Source organism: Ptiloglossa arizonensis, chromosome 1, assembly GCF_051014685.1.
Source record: "Ptiloglossa arizonensis isolate GNS036 chromosome 1, iyPtiAriz1_principal, whole genome shotgun sequence".
In the NCBI taxonomy this organism is placed as follows: domain Eukaryota; kingdom Metazoa; phylum Arthropoda; class Insecta; order Hymenoptera; family Colletidae; genus Ptiloglossa; species Ptiloglossa arizonensis.
Genome location: NC_135048.1, coordinates 5,883,940 through 5,907,456, shown reverse-complemented (window position 1 = coordinate 5,907,456; position 23,517 = coordinate 5,883,940). Strand labels below are relative to the sequence as shown.

Sequence of the window (23,517 nt, the reverse complement as noted above, 5' to 3'; positions counted from 1 at the left end):
TATACGTAAAGGAAATCGAGTCGTTCCATTTACTTCTCGTAATAGAATATTCTACGCCGGGAGATTGAAAAATGCAAACGACAGATCTTGCTGGTACGAATTGAACTTTTTTTTTTCATCCATCATACGAGAATTCGCTTCATTCGTGCAAATATAATAGCTTTTGTCGTACATATTCCATTTCTGGAGGGTCGAAGCGCAAAAACAATGTGTACATTGTTACGTAAACCATTCAAGCGCAACTTCTAGTTTCCGGAAATTCTACACGCCAGATAATCCTAGATGACGCTATTGGGTGCACGAGCCGCAAATCGATCAGGACTTATTCAAATTAAAATAGTCGATTTGTATACAATTCCATGGCGATGCAAATTGACCGAAATGGCATTCATAGGTCAGTACGTTAGCACATAAAAAAAGAACGTGCTATCCAAACTTCAAATGTTAACTAATGCTACTTTATTTTCTTCACAAAAGTTTTTATTTGGATTTAATTACAAGTGAAATAAAATTATAACGCGAAACATATTCTAAGTGTTTCCAATAATTTACTTCTCTAAATCAATACTTTTCTGATAAATGTGGTGACACCAGCATTTTATTTGAAGTTATCTAAGATTGTATAGTCCTTTTATGGACAAGAATGTACATTTTGGTCTTTTCCCGCAGTTTTCGGAGTCACTACTGCTGATTAGGTATGCCAACTATTCGCAACGGTCTTAAACTCACATAACCCTCTAATTTCAATAGTGAAACATTATCCTCTCTCAAATAAAGTTTGTACAAATATTTATTTAGAACTAACAAAATACTCGAGATACCCTCATCTGATTTATACAAACATTTTTTCAAGATTTCGCTCATTTAACATTACAAATCATTATAAAAGATTGAAATTAATATTAACTCCTAATACCTTTCAAACTTATAAAAATGTTGCCCTATTGTACTACTGGGAAATTTACTTTTGAATATTCGTTTATAATTACAATAGTTATTTCCATGTTAAAATAATTTAAAAAATAAACGTATATGTATGTGCAGTATTGCATCCGCAAAGATTAAGGTTGAATTCGAGTAATTCCTTATCTTAATTACAAATGTAAGAGTTTATGTCCAAGGTGTAAGGACCAAGAGTTGCTTTAAAGCGATCAATATCCTCATAGCTAACATTAAGAAGAACGGGTTTAAAATTAGTTCGAAGAACGGACTAAGAATAAACGTGAAAACTTCCAACAGTTGATAATTTCCTAGTCCCGTGAAAGAAAATCTGCAAAAATCACTGCAACAATCCCAACCAAGTGACAACAGTTTCCTCATCCTCGGGTGTAACAAGAAACCTTGCGTACAGATGTCGATAAAGCGATCCTGGTGTCAGGTTCACACGGTGACAGTTTCAAACTCATGATAGATAGTCTACACTGAAGTTACATCTTGTTTAGAAAAGCCTTTGGATTATCATCGGAACCCACGCGTGTCAAACTCTTGGACAGTTTCTAAACAATCGCCCCCCAGCAGCTGTGTGTCGTATATTCGCGTCCAATTCCAAGCATAATTCACACAGCCATCGGTCCAGCCCGAGTTCGAGAGCTTCTAAGTGCAGCCCGCAGCATCCGAATTAAGTTCGCATGGCGATGTTTATTGATAGCACTCAGCTGTTTGTGTTTTGGCAGGCGCCGCGACGACACACGGGCCCACGAGGGAGCCGAGTGTCGTCATCGAGTTATTGTTATTTTGGGCGTTGTCGAAGGTTGTGCATCGCCGACCCGCATCGGATGCACCCAATTCGCAGTTGATACATCCGAACGAGAATGCAAACCTTGACACGAGCACCCGAACACCGAACAAGTTCGTGATTCTGACTAACACGGATTTACACGATAGCGCCTCGCGTAATCTTCGAAAGTCGGAACCGACGATTATCAATATACGAGGCATGGATAGAGAATTTTTGTGTCGAGACATGGGTAGAGGATTTATGTGTCATAACCGATCAAACTCAAATTCGTTTGCACTCCAAGTATTTCCAGATGTCATCGTATCTTGGGGTATCACAAATGAATTCCATTAGAAGTAAGAAAGTATTTCGAATTTCTATTGTTAATAACCTGGTTGGGTTAGTCCCAATTTAAGGGACAGTACTGATAATGCGCATTGACAAGGATCTCACCAATTTCAATTACATTGAAGTATGTTGAAGGGGAAAGATCAACGAGTATTCTCAACCCATGATGAAGACACGTTCACTCCTAGGTTTGAAGGCATAGGTATTTGAAGGTAAGAAAAAGATTATAGATAAGTATTTAAAATTAGATTTACTTGCCATGGACTGCCCCATATCAGAATATACTACGGTCTAGTAAGCTAGACCGTTATTTTTTGATCCAGAATATTGATAAATCTCGTTCTTGTAAGATACTTTGAGCTCATCGATGGACTGTTTGAAATCAATGAGATCGTTTCTAGATAATGTTCGTGTGTATTCCAGATCTAAGTTAGATCTGGCTTGATATGGAGTAGACCTTTTCGATGTCACAAAATACAGAAATCACATTAAAAGGAGTATCCTTGGTGGGACTGGGGAAATAGTAGGGTTGTTGAGTGGTAGTTTCCCAACACGAAAGGGAGAGGGATCTGATAGTCTATGGTATTCTGTAAATCCCCGATCTTGGTATCAAGACAACCTTCGACACTCGACGTAGAAGTTAACTTAAGTGCCTTAACCCAGAAGAGTTTAGTTATAAAGATTCCTTCGATTGACAAAACTTCTAGAGAGGAAGAAACTATGCAGTAGAACTAAAGTAATCTCCCAAAGAGGGTTAATATTTGGAACAAGATTTTTATGGAATGAAAAGATCAGTAGGAAAAATACAAAAGATGTGTTTCGTTAATGTTAAGGTTTCTAGTCAATAATATTTCAATTGTATTCACCAGTAAGTATCGAGGAATATAGTTCAACGAGTTTAATAACAAGTCTAAAATAATGGGCTAAATGTGGAAAAGTGGTGAGAATTACATCAAGTACTGACTGTTTGAAAGAAGTTAAACTATTAAAGAATAATAAGGATTTAGATCCGGATTAAATAGACGGTCAGGCATCTTATTTATCTTATTTGGCTATATACCTAACACCAATAGCAATTTATTTCAAATTTCTATGTTTCTCATTGTATCGTTATAAAACTATGATCAATGGATCGGTAAGGTTGCTTCGTCACAAATAAGTCCAAACACGACCTTATTTGGACCATTTTTAATTAACAGATCTTCAAAATTGATTCGTATAACATATAAGAAGCAATAGTACGAATATGATCGTGTGTGGTCTAATTTTTCACGCGAGATTCTCACCAATCTATCGATAGTACTCGCACGAAGATACATAAAAATTTTTAATTTGCATTTGCGGTTGTCATATCGATACACATGCGGCATTACTTTGAAGCTCGACGATCGAACGACTGTAACACGAAACGCGATCACCGCTGTCCTCACTCTTAGTGTATCTCGTTCATTCTCCTTGTCGGATATCTCGCACGTGGTTGGGTCTCAACTCGAAGTACGATATGATTTCAGGAACAAATTCGTTACCGTTACTCTTTAAAATGTTTCGAGCAGATCCGAAAGTGTATTTCAAGGACTTGCTGTATTCAAGAATCGATACAAATCGGTATTAATATTATATAGATTTGCCAACGAAATGGCTGGTCACGACTGTTTTCATAAAGAAATTTACTTTAAATTCCATAGCATGTTTTTCGAAGGCATGACTTTTTCGATTCTATATACGATCCATTTTATAAATTTCTCTTTGTTCGTATCCACCGATTTGCCTAAAATACATACGAGGTTACATATTAACCCTAGAATCCAAAGAGACTTTTTGATTGCTCAATTGTACCGTTATAAAAATGGAACTTTTATTCGAAATATTTGTACGACCAAAGTGAAATCAAGGGTTCGTTTGGACCCAGATGTGCTTTCTCCCATAGTCACCTAAACCGCAAGAGTTCACATTAAGTGTATCAGTCAGACGAAACAACTGCTTCCAACTGTTTTCATTAAGAAATTTACCTTGAATTTCAAATTTCAATCTGAAATTTCAAGTTTATAAATTCCTCATCTACCGGTTTTCTTTAGACAAATACAAGATACACCCAAATGTACCAGAATCTATCGGTGGTTCTGAGAATGTTAATGAGAATTAATGAGAATGTCACTAAATCGGTTCCGTTCCCTACCAGACTTCGTCAACGTAAAATTCGAATCGTCTTACGTTCACATGCGACTCCCCTGAGTTCCTTGACACGTGTTTGCAAGCCGCGAATGGCCTAGCAACCGGCGGTAAACTGTTACTTCGCCAACAATTATACCGTAACAGAGCTCACGAAAGCATGAGTCACATAATATCGGTTTCCGTGTTCTCTCTAATTGCTCGATAACCGCAGAGTTTGTAGTTTTGCTTCGGCAAAAATTTTGCGACAACTGGCCACGGTCCCATTTGCGACCTAATCATCTCTATCCACTCCCACTTAACTTGATAATTAATCCGGGGATTAATAAACTTTTAATTGACGCGTCAGGCGAGCTAAATGCAGTATTGTAAATTGAATTCGGGGCGAGGAGTTCTACAGTTCAGATTAATTGGAGAGTGTGACAGTTTTCGCGAGTAGTTTTTTGTTTTTATCAACGATAGAGTAATTGTTGAGATAAATAAACATCGCCTTATCTACGCGGTGATGTTGAAAACTGGGACAAGTCGTGTCTCTTTTTCGGTCGTCTGACTCAGAACTAACCTAGATCTGACAGGAAGGTAGCATAGAACGTACAGGTGTTGCAGACTCAGCATGGATCCAACATAGAATTAACACAGACTTAGCTGATGTCTGGTTTAATTTAATTCAGAAATACCACACGCAGATGACAGGATAGTTACCCAGACAAAAATCAATTAGTCTATAAGGACCAGATTTTTCTCATGGCACGCAAGCATAGACCTAACATAGACTTAGCCCAAATCCAAGACCCTCGTAGTAATTGATAACACAGTAACACAGACTTAGCTGATGTCTGGTTTAATTTAATTCAGAAATACCACACGCAGATGACAGGATAGTTACTCAGACAAGAATCAATTAGTCTACAAGGACCAGATTTTTCTCATGGCACGCAAGCATAGACCTAACATAGACTTAGCCCAAATCCAAGACCCTCGTAGTAATTGATAACACAGTAACACAGACTTAGCTGATGTCTGGTTTAATTTAATTCAGAAATACCACACGCAGATGAGAGGATAGTTACCCAGACAAGAATCAATTAGTCTATAAGTACCAGATTTTTCTCATGGCACGCAAGCATAGACCTAACATAGACTTAGCCCAAATCCAAGACCCTCGTAGTAATTGATAACACAGTAACACAGACTTAGCTGATGTCTGGTTTAATTTAATTCAGAAATACTACACGCAGATGACAGGATAGTTACCCAGATAAGAATCAATTAGTCTATAAGGACTAGATTTTTCTCATGGCACGCAAGCATAGACCTAACATAGACTTAGCCCAAATCCAAGACCCTCGTAGTAATTGATAACACAGTAACACAGACTTAGCTGATGTCTGGTTTAATTTAATTCAGACATACCACACGCAGATGACAGGATAGTTACCCAGACAAGAATCAATTAGTCTATAAGGACCAGATTTTTCTCATGGCACGCAAGCATAGACCTAACATAGACTTAGCCCAAATCCAAGACCCTCGTAGTAATTGATAACACAGTAACACAGACTTAGCTGATGTCTGGTTTAATTTAATTCAGAAATACCACACGCAGATGACAGGATAGTTACCCAGACAAGAATCAATTAGTCTATAAGGACCAGATTTTTCTCATGGCACGCAAGCATAGACCTAACATAGACTTAGCCCAGATCCAAGACCCTCGAAGTATGTGGGAATATAGTACCATATCCATGTCCCGTGTTTGGATAATAAGAATGAATTTACAAAACAAATTAAATGATATTTATTGACTACATTTACTACTATTTGGCTTTAATTGAGAACAAAAAATATGTCACGCATGCGTGTGACGAATGGGTTAAGTTGGGTGCTCTAACTTCTGAATCATGATACACGTTAATCTCTTAGTTTGAACGCACCTTAACAAACCTGACGAGGAATTTTTCATAAATCTGTATACATCTAATACAAATCTAAGGTACATATAATTCGAATATATTATAGTATAAGTAAAATAAAGGTAAACCATTTCCAAAACTTCTCATTCTCGTGCCTTGTGTTGGATGACAACAAATTAAAAAAAAAAGATGAGCGATTTTTATTGACTACATTTTCTCAATTTGACGCTGAGTGAGGATGAAAATATGTCACGCACGGTCTGCGATGTCGCTTCAAAACAAAGCCTTCATACAAAGCAGTAGTTAAGTACTCTAACTCCTGAACTATTGTAGAATAGTTCCTAACAATTTCGTACTTTTTATACAACTTTGACATACGGATGACTATCGAACGTCTGTCCACTTTGAAAAATGATCATACGAGAGGATCCTCGAGTGGTGTTTGTTTCTTTTACTTGAAAATTAGAATTATTTTTACCGACAGCAAACCCAATTTGCCTTCACCAGTAACGACTAAGATTCGAATGTGTATTCAACTATTAATAGGAATCATTCTGGTGTATACTTGATTTGTGTAGTTGACTGTTCAAGATTGACTCTACTTGACTGACTGACTGACTGCTGTTAACCTGACATTCAATTTGCAATCTTATCCATAAAACACGTTACATCATATTCGACATTAATCTTCAATTGCAAATATTACCATCACGCGATGATAATATCTCCATTAACATTTTATTCTTTTTGAATTATTTGATCAAATCTCTTTTTAAGAAAATGGTATCTTCATGACAAGATATAATACTAGAATTAAGTAATAGTAGTATTTGTTTTCAAGATTAGATTGAATACATATACGATATAGTTTTTTGTGTAGTTCATATATGCCATAAAGTGCATAAAAAGCAAAGTTTTCATAATTATAAACGTAGAATACACAAATTAGTTAATTATATTTCAGCACGTCAAAATTGATCATGTGCACAGATTACTGTTTACGAAGTGAAACTAAAGCATTCCACGAGACTGAAATTTTATTTTCAGATAATCAGAAAATATATAACCACACATTTTTTATAGCAAGTACTCATCTTTTACCACCATGTAGTTCTACGAATTATATTCAGATTCATTTTCATTCACGTATAACTTTCAGAATTAATTTCATTCATTCTACAGCGAAAAATTGTCACCTATCGGTGGACATACGACAAAATATATTATCAAATTACATCACCGAATATTTTATTTCTACTTTTTTTTTTTTTTTTAAATCGTGTACAATATTTTCATTTTGATTACAAACGTAAAAATAATTATAATCGTGTACAATCAGCAGAAGAAATTCTCTTACACGATTTGTCGAATCCATTAGGATGCTAATTCGGTGGCCTGCATTGGCCTATGCTCTTTGCCAAATGCATACAACTGATCTGACTTTTCCTCGCGCGATTGTATCTCCTACCTTTCGCGGCCAACGAATGAATTCGCGGTTGCATTTCGGATTTCTCGCACGCAACGTATTGCATAATCGAAATTACCTCAACCTTGCGAGGCACATCAATCTTGGCCGCGTCTTAGAATACAAACCGCACTTCCTTCTTTCCGTGGAATTCTTCGAAACTTCTGCGCAAAGAGAAAAAGAAACAAAGCCACTGACAACTGTAATTATATCATGAATGTTTGTATTTTCTAAATACATCAATATTACAATTAAATATATTTTTTAACTGCCGTATATAAAAAGTATCTCATACCATGTGTCTGCCTCTATTAATATTGAAAGAAGTGATTTTATGAAAAAGCCAAAAGATTTGATTAACTAATTCGAATATACTCCATCGAATGGTAATAGTTTAAACTTCCGATACCAGTCGGAAATTGGATATTCACACTAGAAATCTAGTTTTTATAACGGAACGTGATATTTTTATTGTGCATTCGAATTCTACATAGAAAAAAAAAATGAAAGTTTGATCTAAAACAATTTTCCCAAAAATACGTCCATTGAACGTGAAATGGACATTTTTATAGAGTAAATCAAGAACAGGATAATTACGTAGAAAATTGTTTATTTAAATCATGGATTCAAATTTTTTAAATGAAAGAATTCGTTTTACTTGTAGATTAGAATTAAATTGGGAAATTGAAATTGCGATTGAGAATAATAACAAAGAAAAATACAAAACTTTATACATTTTTTATTTTAATAAGAAGATTTAGAAGAATTCTTAACATTATTATACAATTTTTCATAACTCTTTGAAAGATGAGAAGAAGTAAAAAAAGCGTCGATACGAAAATAATTATTTTCAAAATTCCTTGTTGCATCAAATTCTATAATAGAAAATTAAATATTCAATTCCAAAAAACGAAATGGCATTTTAAATCTCTTCTACCACCGAAATTTGTTTGAAATAAATAACCTTGCACTTTAAGGAAATACTGTTAACTTAATTTTTTAATTTTTAGCCACATTTTGTCGTGACCTCGTTAAATTCTTTCATAAACTCTTCAGGAAAAGGTTTTAGGTATCCTTATCGCTTAAATTTAACTTAGCTCACGTAAGTTCTAATATATTCGTAAAATATAATATCAACATTTTCAATTCCTGTCTTTTTCTGTATCCCTGTATCAAGAAGGTTTGGACTCTAATCATTCTACATTCTAGAGCCCAGATGCTCTGTTCTTGCATCGTGATTGAGAAATTTAATTCGTATCAGTGAATAATCACAAACACTTGAACGTTAATGGAGAAGCTACTCGAATGAAGTGCGATGTCAAGTTCAGCTTGAAATAGAAACGCAAATGATTAATGTATAAACTATTAGCTCTGTGGAAAACTTTTCTCGTTTTCCTCATTTGCTCGTCATGGTGACATAACATGAATAAACAATGAGGTCAATTTAAAGTATGCCTGTCGTTGTTTACAGCTTGTCTATTCCATTTGTATAGAAACCTGCAGTGTTCAAAGTTGTTTAGTGATAATAAAATACGATAAACTCGAACGCATATATAATAATGAATTTTTTAATTTATGCAAATTATAAGTTACTACATTCTACGTAAAACAACAGAATTCTTTTGTTCCGTTAATATTTCAGTCACGATCACAACGTAGAAACTATTTTTCATAACATAATTTGCAATTACACATGATACCGGACCTTATATTTCAGATGCTGCACGATTATGGAAGTCAGTAATAAATTCTTAACCTAATAATTCGTTTAATAGGATATTAAATACGTTTGATAGGATATTTCGAATAGTCAATAATATAAGTACATGAAAATTTCGAGCATTGATTAAAAATTGCTCTCCACAATTATTTTCCCTAGTTTTAAACAAGTTTTCAAAATTTCTTTTCCTGTTCCAATTTTTGGCCACTAGGTGACTACTGTTAAAAACTTTTCGCTACTAAGTTTGATCTAAACTCTATACATGTAAAAGCATCTGCTAGACAAATGTTGGTAAAGAGTTAACGAACAGATCCAGAATGAAACAGTAAAATCACTGTATATATCCGTATTTTCGTATATAAAAAATTGCATTGTTTCGGAAAAGAATTCTAGTAGTCATAGTCACGAGCAACAACTATACGTGTTTATTTTCCCGCTTTTTTTTCGCGGAAAGTTTAGACGCGTCGTGTAACATGGTTAACGTTTTACCACCGGGTTCACCAGTTTCCCAGAACGATTTCAAACGATCGACCTTTGTCTCGAAGCTGTAAATCCTGTGCGTATCGTGACCGTAAAGGATGACGCAAATTTTTACAACCACGTCCCGATAGTCGACGAGATTTATATTGCGTTTTTTCGTCAAGGTTCTGCTAACGGTTACGCTTCAAACAACTTTTGGCAGGACATGAATGATTCTAATGCATTTTTTTATCTTAAATAAAATTTTCACGGGAATATCAAAATCATACCCGTGCTCTATTCTGCAAGTAAATAGAGTATTTAAGTATTATCAATGAACAATATGCTCGTCAGATGATTTCAATCTATACGAATACTTCCACTGCATTTCGAATGACGCGCTGCTTTAAAAGGTAGTTTCAATCATTTTCTATGACAATTCTAAAAACATTTTCTTGTAGTCATTTTTTATTCATATGTATACATATTTTTCGCGCCGTCATTAACCAATTATATAAAGTTAAATATTAAGAAATATTTAGTAGTCTTCGTGTACAATCATAATTGATTGTACACGATGGTAATCGTTAGAATTCATACAACAAATTTTCTGAAACAATTTCTTTTTAGTTAATGATCGAATTATAATCGTTGAAAAATCAAAAAGATTGTAATAATTAATTCTTGATCATTAAAATTAATATAATAAAAAATATATATCACAGAAATCCAATCCTTTTTCGATGAATGTACCCAAAACAAGACTCTGGAACTATTTATCAATGAAATTGAAAGAAACGAAACTTACAGCGAACAAAATTTCGTTTAAAAGATTTCAGAATTAGCCAACATGATTCTTTTATTCACGATTCCGATAGGATTCCAATTTTCTCAACACAAACGTACCTTATACATATCATTTCTCGATGAAACTTCCTTTTGTAGGTAAAGTAATTCCCGCTTTAAGGTAAAAATATTTTCACACCGGATTCAAGGAACGAAATCATCCCCATCACTATCTTCTCTTATCACTAAGTTCTTAATTCTCTTACCAAGACAATAATAGAAGACGAGTAGGTGGGAAATGTAGAAAACTAGTACATATTTAGTGCGGTGTTCAATATCCTTCAACGCCTACAAGACCTATTGCATAAACTTATGAAGATATTGCACAATGTATGTACACTATTTTAAGCAGTCGCTTCATAAATCCTTTATTCCTACAACTTATCCATAAATTTATCCATTTTTCGACTCGAGACATAAGTAAGGAACACCCTTTAGAAAACCTTGTCAATTAGAAACTCTTTTTTTAACCGTTAATGACGCTTTATACTATCAAAGTTCAACATTTTCCTATTCACGATAATATGGAAACAAAATTTCCTTCAGAAGGCGTCAGTAGCCCTAAGACCAGTTACATTGTCGAAATAAAAACTAGTTGTATTATTAACATCACTTGTACTATGTTTTTACAAAGATTCAGATTGTTTTGAATTTGGACTATATTTTTACAAAGATTCAAATTGTTTTGAATTTTCGAGATACCGAAATTGTTAGATATTAAATTCTATTTTGAGTATATGCAGAGTGTTCCAGTATATTCTTCTTATATTATACATAATTCTTAGTAGAATAATATTCAATTCGATTGCTAGTATATTGTATACGAAATGCAAACGAGTTTTTCGAACATTGATCTCTACTTATGATCAGAGCTTTGGCTTTACCTATGAGACACTATTAGTATATTAAAACCTATTCTGAGTATATTCCAGTATATTCTCAATTTATTATACATCATTCTTAGTAGAATAATATTCAATTCGATTGCTAGTATATTGTATACGAAATGCAAACGAGTTTTTCGAACATTGATCTCTACTTATGATCAGAGCTTTGGCATTACCTATGAGACACTATTAGTATATTAAAACCTATTCTGAGTATATTCCAGTATATTCTCAATTTATTATACATCATTCTTAGTAGAATAATATTCAATTCGATTGCTAGTATATTGTATACGAAATGCAAACGAGTTTTTCGAACATTGATCTCTACTTCTGATCAGAGCTTTGGTTTTACCTATGATACACTATTAGTATATTAAAACCTATTCTGAGTATATTCCAGTATATTCTCAATTTATTATACATCATTCTTAGTAGAATAATATTCAATTCGATTGCTAGTATATTGTATACGAATTGCAAACGAGCTTTCTGAACATTGATCTCTACTTCTGATCAGAGCTTTGGTTTTACCTATGATACACTATTAGTATATTAAAACCTATTCTGAGTATATTCCAGTATATTCTCAATTTATTATACATCATTCTTAGTAGAATAATATTCAATTCGATTGCTAGTATATTGAATACGAATTGCAAACGAGCTTTCTGAACATTGATTTCTACTTGTGATCGGAGCTCTAGTTTTACCTACAAGGTAAAACACCATTGATGATCATCATCTAATCTTCTAGCTTGAAATTGTTCGAAATCGGTGCACGTGCCATACGAAGCGGTGGTCGCACGCCGTCAGTTTGCGACGATCAGCTGACTGGCGCATTACTGGCCACGGAAGAAGTATAGAACGTGCTCGGACAAATAGCCGGGAAACACTTTTATTCCAGCTGTCACGCGAAAACGGTATCGCGGCGCGCGATACGATCTTATTTGCTAAATAGAATTTTCCTGCGCGACGCGCGCTCCGCCGGTAAACAAATTCATTCCGCCGTCACGACATCGGGAACCAATGTCACCACTTTCCATGGTTAAATTGAAATCGACCGAGCAACCGTCTCGAAATGTTTCCATTCGTTGCTCGTTTACGACGATACTGACGTTTACCGCCGAGTTCTCGCACAGGTGTCTGGTTCGGTCGTCGGCGTCTCGTATACAGCGAGCTTTCTTACGAAAAAGCGAGTTTAACCACAGAAAAAGGGAATTCCTTTCTCATTGATTTCCAACGAAACCAAATTTGTCGGTATCGAAACGTAATTTATCAAATTTTGTTTTCGTGCCCTCTTCCATATAAATAGAAATATTGTCTTTCATAATAATTGAAAGTAATATTAGTTTGTATAGAGAGAAAAATATTATTTTACATATGTATACGATGATAGAATGACCATTGTGTACATATGTAACGTATGCGTGAAACAATAAATATATAAAAAGTAATATTGCTCTGTGCAGAACAATATTAATCTGTATTTTAAGAATTATATTCGTCACACTTTTATTTTTAATATATGTAATATATAATATTTTAAACACCATTTTTCACATTTATATCGTACAATGAAATACAAATCGTTTTTTATTAACATATAGAGCAGTTGCAATATATTATTATTGAAAACAATACATAAAAGTATTGGTATAATGTTTCTCTATGAAAGATTTATTATTTTCAATATATATACATGTGTGTGTATTCATAATACGAATTGTATCGGAACCAAAACAAAATTTTACTCTTATGAACTTTTATTGTGAAATTGTAGCGATTAATTACGTACTGCACGGTAACTCAAGAATTTTCTTTGCGAATTAAAGTTATTGTGGAACAACGAGGAACTTTCTGCGAGAAATTTGGAGCTTTCATTAGGCCACATTATGCGACAATGTATTTCATTGAAGATTATTGAAAATTATTGTAACATTTGAGAATGTATTTACATGCTGTGTTACAAACAACAAACTTCCATTATAACTCTCTAGAAAATTATGGTCCATTATATCTACCGTGTAAAATTTATGCGAAATACCTTATTGTTGTTTACCAGACCGTAACAATGTCTATTTTTATCATCATTATTTTTGTTAAAGCAATCAAGTTCGTAACAAAGGAACTGAAACAACAAATAAATATTACGCAATCTTCTTAACGATTTGATAACATATGACCGTATTAATTTCATTTATAGATCACGTAGATAATTTGCGAAATACGGTATTGTCGATGTTCAGATATGAGAAGGATACAATAATGAAGATAAACAGAAATTCCTTCGCGCAGTACTTGACGGTGCCAACACGTCATTGAAATACAAATATAAACAACGTGACTATCCTTTCGTGTTTATGGATAATTTTATATTCAAATCGAAAGACGATATAATTATTTCGTTTGTAATTAATTCATGGGAAACATGATAACAAAGTGAATTCTTAAATAGCGCTTGAAATTATACCGTTTCAGTAAATTATACTGCATAGAGTTTCACGCGATTCCATTCGAACTAAGAAATGAAGGAATAAATAACGAATAATTTGAAATAAAATTTGATAATTTGTCTCTACAATATTCAGTTATAGGTATAGATATTACACTGTGTATAAACGAGAATATTACAAAACATCATATTACTATTTGTGAATACAAATTTCCTTCATTGTCCTTATTTTCAATAAACTCATTTAGTGATAAATTGCATTTTTATATTGTATGAAAATTCTGCTCTTCAGCAGTAAAAAAAAGAATATAACTTTTTTCCATTCTGAATCACCTGAGCGAAAAATCAATGGAATGTAATGCAATTTAAATATAACAGAATATTGTCTTTTATTTTTATGTAAAAAGTCGATAGAATTTTATAAAATGTTAAAAATGTTCCTCCTTGGGTATTATGCAAAACTAACCACTATTTGAAGAAAAGGTAATAATTGCAAACTTTTCTGCTCATCCAAATTACTATTCAGGTGTGAAAAAAATATATTTTTTTAACAAATCAGAGAAATCAGGTGCCCCCTTTGGAAATCAAAACATTCTTATAAATTAAAAATTCAAAAGCTAAATAATAATGTAGTGAATTAAAAGAAACAATATGATACAAATATAGCTATCTATATTATTGTTTTTATTACATTTCGATCTATTTCGTACGCATATTGTTACACTTAACATTTTCATTCGTTATTAGATTTATTTGCATTTAAATTCCTAAGCATATTTTGAATCGAATAAACAAACGTTACTGTGTTAATTGTTCTAAACGAAATTTATGCGAAATACCTTATTGTTGTTTACCAGACCGTAACAATGTCTATTTTTATCATCATTATTTTTGTTAAAGCAACCAAGTTCGTAACAAAGGAACTGAAACAACAAATAAATATTACGCAATCTTCTTAACGATTTGATAACGTATGACCGTATTAATATCATTTATAGATCACGTAGATAGTTTGCGAAATACGAGAATATTAATATAATTATCTAAACGAGAATAGTCCGAGATGAAATATCTTTTTTAATAAAAATCAAATGTCTCCTACCACGTGCCCCGCAATAAGTAACATTTCAATAAAATAGAGCTGCCAATCGAGAATTGATTACGCTTCGAAACTTGTCCACGCTGCAAACCCTTTCTCCCCAGAAAATCAACCGAAAGCATTTCCACGTGCTAGTAAATCGAACTCCAATCAATTGAAATCCACCTCAGTGAAACTAAACCGCTGATCGAGTCTCAACTCTCTTCTTCGCATAATTCTGCACAAAATGGCACGATTCTCTTTCAACGCATATTAAGAAATTAATCCGAATCAAATATCTCGCGAGATACATGAGAATTGTGAAGTTTTCAATATCCGCGAATTGAATCCCTACACTTTCCAATTAATTAGACTTTGAATCTTCATTACGTCCCGTACAAAATTAATTTCTGGTTTTAGAATTCTCCGAGCTTGTTCTTCTCTGAACTTTTTATTAATAAATTACACGTAGATCAATTGTGATTCGTGATTGAAACTCGATTACAATTTGTTCTTTATCATAATGACTATCTATTATATTTTAAATACACATATCTCCAATTTACATATAAACTTGTTTCGTGAAAATGAAAATAACTTTCATGCATTATTTAGGAGCAATACATTCAAGATGCTTCTGATTCGTTGATTTAGATCTTCTTTTTAAATTGATACAAACTAATAGAAATAATAGATCAACTGATAGATCTAACTAATAGATTAGATTACATTTTGTTTTCCTGAACAGTAATTATACTGGGTGTTCAAAAGAAAGGTTCATGCCTTTCAAGGACATATCACTCGCAAAATTGATAAAACAAAAGTCCTAATAAACATAGTTTGCACTATGTTCACTTCTACGGTTGCTTCCTCGCAAAGGATTATTTAATTATCGCTCTCCGATAGAAAAATATTAGTTACGCGATCGGTGAACAGGTACACAGAGCTATCGCAAAGTTTTCAAAACACCTTAGCATAATATGACATCATATTATTCTGATCAAGAAATGACAGAGATACGTTTCATGCATGGCCTTGTCAATGGAAACGCTGCAGCCGCGCGAAGATTCTACGTGGAAAAATATCCATTGTGCATTGTTTAAAAAATTTCATTAACGCCTTCGTGAAATCGGTACAGTTGGAACACGAGTATCCAGACTCGAGAAGACTTGAGTCTGTTTTAACTCATGATAAGGGGGTCCACGGTTGACAAAAAAAAAAACCGAAAAACAAGTACGACGTGCATTTTAATAGCAGTAGTCATGAGTCATCTTCTTCTGTGAAGAATTTTTTATGATCGATTGCTGCATCCGTACCATGTGCAACGAGCTCGCAGTGGACTCTCATAAAGCCTGCACCAACTCCACAGTTTATTTCGCACATTTTATTCACCAACGGTGTTGCATTTACGAGAAACAATATCACAAATTGTTATAACAAACACGAATGAACAGAAGGAAACGAAGCAATTATTCATACAAATTTACAATACCGGTTTTCATTGAACATATGGATAAACATTATAGGCGATCAGCTGTTAAAATCTACTATTTAAACTGCACCATATTTCAAATTTTGTAAAATTGCATTCCTGATAATAGTTATTTATATTTTGTAATGCATTATTTACTGTAATTTTAATGAAAATTTGTATCGGTACAATGTATGATACAATTATCAAATTTTCAAAAATGTGTTTCTTTTCAAATCGTTGTACGACGTTAATATGAATAATACTTGAATGATCAAAACATTAATATTACACATTCTATGGTTATAGAACTGCACCAACGCTGAAATATTTCTGGCATTAGATTCTTCATTTTCGCAAAATCCTTTGTCTATTAGCGTATTAGAATTTAATTGATTTCTTAGAATAGAAAATTGTTGATTTTACGTTCAAATACAATTATCAAACTTTCAAAAATGTGTATCTTTTCAAATCGTTATACGACATTAATATGAATAATATTCGAATGATCAAAACGTTAATATTACACATTCTATGGTTACAGAACTGCACCAACGCTGAAATATTTCTGGCATTAGATTCTTCATTTTCGCAAAATCCTTTGTCTATTAGCGTATTAGAATTTAATTGATTTCTTAGAATAGAAAATTGTTGATTTTACGTTCAAATACAATTATCAAACTTTCAAAAATGTGTATCTTTTCAAATCGTTGTACGACATTAATATGAATAATATTCGAATGATCAAAACGTTAATATTACACATTCTATGGTTACAGAATTGCACCAACGCTGAAATATTTCTGGCATTAGATTCTTCATTTTCGCAAAATCCTTTGTCTATTAGCGTATTAGGATTTAATTGATTTCTTAGAATAGAAAATTGTTGATTTTACGTTCAAAATTGGTCATGTTTCTCACGAAATTTATCGTCAGTAGAAGACCACCTTTAAAATTAGCGAAAACTCTGATAAAAAATGTCGTTCGACCAGTGGAAACTGATTCAATGGGCCAAATTCATCGCGTATCCAGTAAAATCTATCTCCTTTACAAACTCGACCATGACGCTGGCCAAATTCCTCCCCAACAACTGAGTCGCCCACTAAAACTCGATCATATCTCTCACAGAATCAGCTCATGTGTCGAAACTGTCTCTAAAACCACCAAAATGTTCTAATTGATTTCAAATGGTCCTTAACATGCAATTTTCAAGCCCTTACTGCAGCAATTAGTAGAAATTTTTCTCGATCAACACCACGGATTTCAATGAGAATTTATTCAGAAATAGTAAATAGCATAATTTCTGATTTCAATACGATGATTACTTCTAGACAATGATTTTAGAAAGAATTATTGAGAAATTCTATATAGCATAATTTTCAGTTTTCCTTTTAAAACTAATATTAGACAAATGATCTAAAACAGGTAAATTATTCAAGAATAGTGAATAACATCATTTTTATTTCAATTTCGACATTGATTTTAGACAGACATTTCAGAAAAAGAAATGATTAAAAAATAATACATAGTGTGATGTATAATACTAATTTTAACACTCGTTTTAGTAATTTGAAATAGTATTATTTCAAATTTCAATTTTAAAATTGATTCTAGAATTTTATTCTAAGCAATTTAAGTTCTAAATTTTTCATTGATAGTTACACTGGTAACATGGAGTAGAATTATTATTTTAAGGAAAACTAACTTGATTTTTAGTTTATGCAAATATTATTTAGAAGTACTAGTTTGTATAACATTTCTACGTTAATTTGCATACACGTGTCTCGAAATTTGCACACATACACATACAGACAAATACTATCTTTCTGCACATACTCGCGCGCGCGCGTGTGTGTGTTTACTATATGTATTATTTATTGAATACGTCTAAATTTAAAGACACGTGTAATTAAATTTATCTGAAATATCTAATAACTATTAAGCAAAAAAACAAACACACACATGTACACACGCATACACACATGAAATCTTATTTAATAGTTATTTAATATATTACATTATTTTAATTTCATGTTCTAAAAATATCCCAATAAATAAAATCGAGAATGTTAAATAAAATTGTAAATATTAAATATTCTCGTTCTTACAATTATTATTCCCCAATTTTTAGTTTTAACGGTAATTTATTTTCAATAAACATTAAAAATATAAACTGCATTAATCCGAAACCTGTATAATCTGATTACAATTGACAAGTTATTTTTATATCTTTAGTGATATAATTTTGTTGCAAACAATCTAAACTCATTCGTCTATATCGGTCTCTACGAAATGTTAAAAAAATATACAATAACAAAGATTGAAATTTAAGTGTTACAATTCACAACAATAAATTCTCATACCTTTAACGAAACAAAATAAGACAGACAATTCTAGATTGGTTCACCTTTGTGGAATCTAATGAGTCATGTAAACTCGATAATACATTCATAATAAATATTGAACAACTGATGAGTATAAATATCCTGAACACAATTAACAATATATGATTCTTAAATTCCTAATGAAGTAACTACATGACAAGCTTCCTACCTGACTGTGTCACGAAACTTTTAAATAAACATTCATCTACATACATAAATATTTATAACAATTAACAACACCCAGTACCGTATTAAGTGCATCTAGAGTCCGAGTGTTATTGTCAAAATGTTTTAACACGTAATACAACAATAAAGTCATACAGATTCAACCCTGCTTGATCATAAATTCTAAAATAGCTCTTGAATCGTTCGAATAAAATTTTAATATCAAATTGTACACAAATTCACACTCTAAATGTCTCGATCATGATGCATACGTTTCAAATTTCTAACCAAATAATTCAATTATTCACAAGGACCTAATTCTGTCCTAACACAAGACTCTGAAACTCTTCAAGTTAGAATTGAATTAACGAAAACGAGCATCGTAGACAAGTCTACATACTAAATACCGCGTTCGCGACACATACTTTTCATATACAAAACAAAGCAATTAAATGAAAGATATCTATTCTTATCTTTACGACAATTCCTAATACCAGATTCTTCAACACCTAACGTAACGACTTGATTAAAGAGAACCATCACAATTGGGTCGTGTAGATCGAAATAAGATATTCATAATAAATCGTACACACAGATATCCTTGTTGTAAGTACTTTTCAAATCCCGAACGAACTAAATCGAAACATCGTAATAAATCGAAACATCGAATCTACAACCTCGTGTCAATCCTCGTCAACCGATACCCCTGACAAACCGATCGAATCGTCATTCGTCTCGCTTCACGGATGAGAACACTTACTTGCAAATCTCTATCTCGAATCCCAAGACGCAACAGAGTTTTCACCACACTTTTCACGAAACACTCGTGACTCTGTATAAGCACTGTGCTGCGGTGCTTTCGTGCACAATATCACTGCTCACGATCCCCGAGTCAACGCGTCGCGACGCGTATCGATGGCGACCATCGAGGACACTGGTCACGTCTCATTTCACCGCACTTTCCGCGCCAAAACACTTAGACAACTCCCGGAGTTACTATCTGGATGACTAGCTTCACCGACGTCGACCCTTGGATGGAAACACCTGTTCCTCCAGTTGCACGTCAACGCGATCCACGCGTTCTGGACAACGTGGATGGTTACTGGCAGTGTGTTTCGGGGTTGTTACAGGATTCACCAGGTGGACCTAAACTCGCGAACGATACGATGCGTATTAATTTCACAGGGTTTCCCGTTAACGGATCGTCGCTTCGGGAGGGTGTATATCATCCTCTGTTAGCCACCGTGGGGTTATTTCTTGGGACTGATCACCGTGAAACGAGTGACAAAACGTGACGAGTCGATCCACGGGCACAAACTCGATCGACAAAGCTCGCAGCGTGGCGGGTCGACCGCGACTGAATTGAGCAAGTCGACTCAGTACGCGTCGGGTTTGAATGAGAGTGGCTGCGCGATGAAGAGGGAAAAAGTGGGATGGACAGAGACAGAGCGGAGCGCTATTGGAGGGGTGTAGGGTGGTTGAGGTGGGGAGTAGCACAAGCGAGAGAGAAGAACGAAGACGCCAGCGATGGATAGAAGGAGAGACAATGAGGAATCTAAGGGACAGGGCAGAATTAAAAGAACAGAGAAAGGTGTTGGAATGTTAAAAGAAGAAGAAGGGGTGAGGAGGTGTAATCGAGAGGGAATGGAAGTAGTGAAAAGAGAATGGGGATTAGTTTGGTTGGTTGGACAGAGTTGGTAGTAGGAATATCAGAAACAGGTGTGGATGAAGGAAAAGGAATATGTAATTAGAATTGGAATGAAGGTATTAGAGAGATGTGTCGAAAGATACATAAATGGGACCGTAATGTTAACAGAGATGAGAAAACATGAGGGTGTCGTGAAGGATAAATGGAGAAGAAAGTAATGATTTGTTCGGAGGGTTGGTTAGCGTAGCACAATAGTAGAAATATCAGAGACGGGTGTGGAGAAAGGAAATGGAGTAATTACGAAGAGTACATTTATTAAAGAGATGCGAAGCTGTCCAGAATACAACTATGTAGATGTACAGTGGATGTACCAAAGAGCCGCGGAGTAAAAATTAGAGTGATCGGGGTGTTAACATATTACGTGCCATTACAAATGGTCCGAATGGAAATGTTCGTCTTGTCGAATTTTGACACTTGTATCCGATTAATATCATTTTTTACATTGTGTCGAAAGCACCGTAATAATATTTATTTTATTAGCTGTGTAATTTTTCTTCTTTTTAGAATTTATTCGGACGAAACCTCTAATGAACAACCAACAACGGAATTCAGACGTTATTGTATTATTTTATTTAAGAAATAAGAAGAGGATAGTTTCAATGGATGAAGAAAATAAGAGAAATTGAATTCATAGAGGCCTCGTAAAAGGAATTCTCCTCGACAGGAGAAATGTAAAGAATAAGCAGGTGTTAAGCAATTCAGCACGAAAGGTAGAAATAAATTGAAGAGTAGGTATACAGCCACAGAAAAGAAATAAAAGAACGAAAAGTAAGATATTAAGAAAAAATGTAGAAAGTAATAACAAAATAAATAGAAGAAAATAACTGTTCAGAAGTGCAGAGGGAACGAAGTAATGAAAAAATGAAGGAATACAAATTTTTAAAAAATAAAGAGCATCGAATACGTTCGTTTCTTTTGGTAAAATAAAAATTTAGAAATGGAATCCCTTACCCAGCGACTTCACAAACTGTACTCGCAAAGAATCTGAAAATTGTTTAACCGATCAAGAGCTCCATCGTTGCAAAAGCATTTTCTGAACAGCTCTAAACAATTCAGCGTTATTATAGTAACTTTCGGAGCCGTTTTCCCAGAAAAACGTTCGATTATCGAGATTCCCATAATAGATGTTACTTGTAAGGACACTCAATCCCCCTACGACGTGCATTATGCGCTGCTCTATCGGGCTCTCCTGAAAGACCAGAACACCGATACTCACGCATGGCGGAGAGCCGATCGAACACAGAAGTTTTTAAAGCGACTCATCTATTATAATCCACCAGCAGTGAATTACACACCGTTACCAGCTGAGTATGTATGTTCTTACTTTTACAGCAGCCTCGTTGTGTTTATTGGTATTAATGGAAAAATCGTTCTCGTTCCTTCTTCCCTGCTTTACATATTCCGTTTGTGTTAAGACACAATATATATGCTTCAAAGAGTTTTACAAGCTTTTCTGTCCAAAATGATCGAAGATATGCAAAATGTGATTCGAAGAGATGGTCAAACCTCTCGCAACTCAATCGGAATCCATAAATGCACCGAAACTCTTTCAAATGTGTATGTTTAACGTTTAAAATTCAGGCTGGAGAATTTAATCGACTTCGACATTAACATTAAAAATTGTACGAGTATAAGAATAAAACACAAACACAAGAGAAACAATGTACACAAGATAAACGCAATATCTCAATGTAATCAAACTCTTTCAAACCACGTCCAACTTTACACAAATTCTTTCAAACTATATATAACGTATCAAATGGACGATGGGTCGAACTAAATATACTTTTATCGGAACATTATCTTCGAGGAAAGTTTTCACTATAGAGACTATAGGCTTCCCTGCAGTGTGCATTAGCTCGCCCATAAATGCAGTGGATATCTACCCACTCGAAGTTAGAATAAATTGCCATCTTGATAAACGGTATCTCAACTATTAAACGCTTGGACAGAGACTGATAACTTTCGCATTTGATACGACGTACATTGATTCCAGTATAAAGCTAATTCGTACGACTATTGGCTACTTCTGACAGGAACAAAGTAATAACAGTATTTCTAATTTTGAATTTGTTCTCGAGAAATTTCAACGTGCATAAAAAATGTTTGTGTTTCAGAAAGGAAGTAATAACTATTAAAATTGTGAATAAGTATTTGTAAATAAATTTCTTGATTATATTAGGATCAGAAGAGGTAAAAATTTGGTAACCTATTTTTATTACACCTTATATACAGTGAAGCACATAAGCTGTATATGTATATATATATATTTACATATACAGTACACACATGTCATTCTATTTTAAATATATTAAAATTATTTGCCACGGAAAAATATTATTAGATAAAACTAAAGTATTCCAGGAAGAACAATACCGTGAACTTTATATCTTCGTTCTCGGAAGAAATATAAATGCCACTGAATTTTTTAAATAGAAATACATGATGTCAAACATGCATAATTTTAGATAACAAACATTGATACAAATCTCGGCCACAGAAGAAGCTATTGTAACGTTTTAATTTTTTCAATACTAAAATCGTACAACTTTGTACAGATTGTATATATAGATACATAGACATGCACTCTACAAGCACATCAGACTATTCGACTGAACATTTACAAGTGCCAGAGGTACTCGAAGGATTGTTTATAATGTTCTGATACTATGCGTTCATCGTACTTTCAGCCGCTGTTCGAACATTCAACCTGTTCGATAAATAAGTAAATC

General features: G+C 33.7%; 1 protein-coding gene across 3 annotated transcripts in view; it reads right to left on the bottom strand.

Annotated features, from left to right (window-relative positions):
* The window catches only part of LOC143145038 (octopamine receptor beta-2R), a 109,996-nt gene extending 89,550 nt beyond the window's left edge, over nucleotides 1–20,446 (bottom strand). For all 3 annotated transcript variants that reach the window (XM_076308059.1, XM_076308046.1, XM_076308055.1), the window contains exon 1: nucleotides 19,838–20,446. The gene's annotated coding sequence lies outside the window, so the exon portion shown is untranslated. The remainder of the gene's footprint in view (nucleotides 1–19,837) is intronic.
* Nucleotides 20,447–23,517: the final 3,071 nt, after the last annotated feature.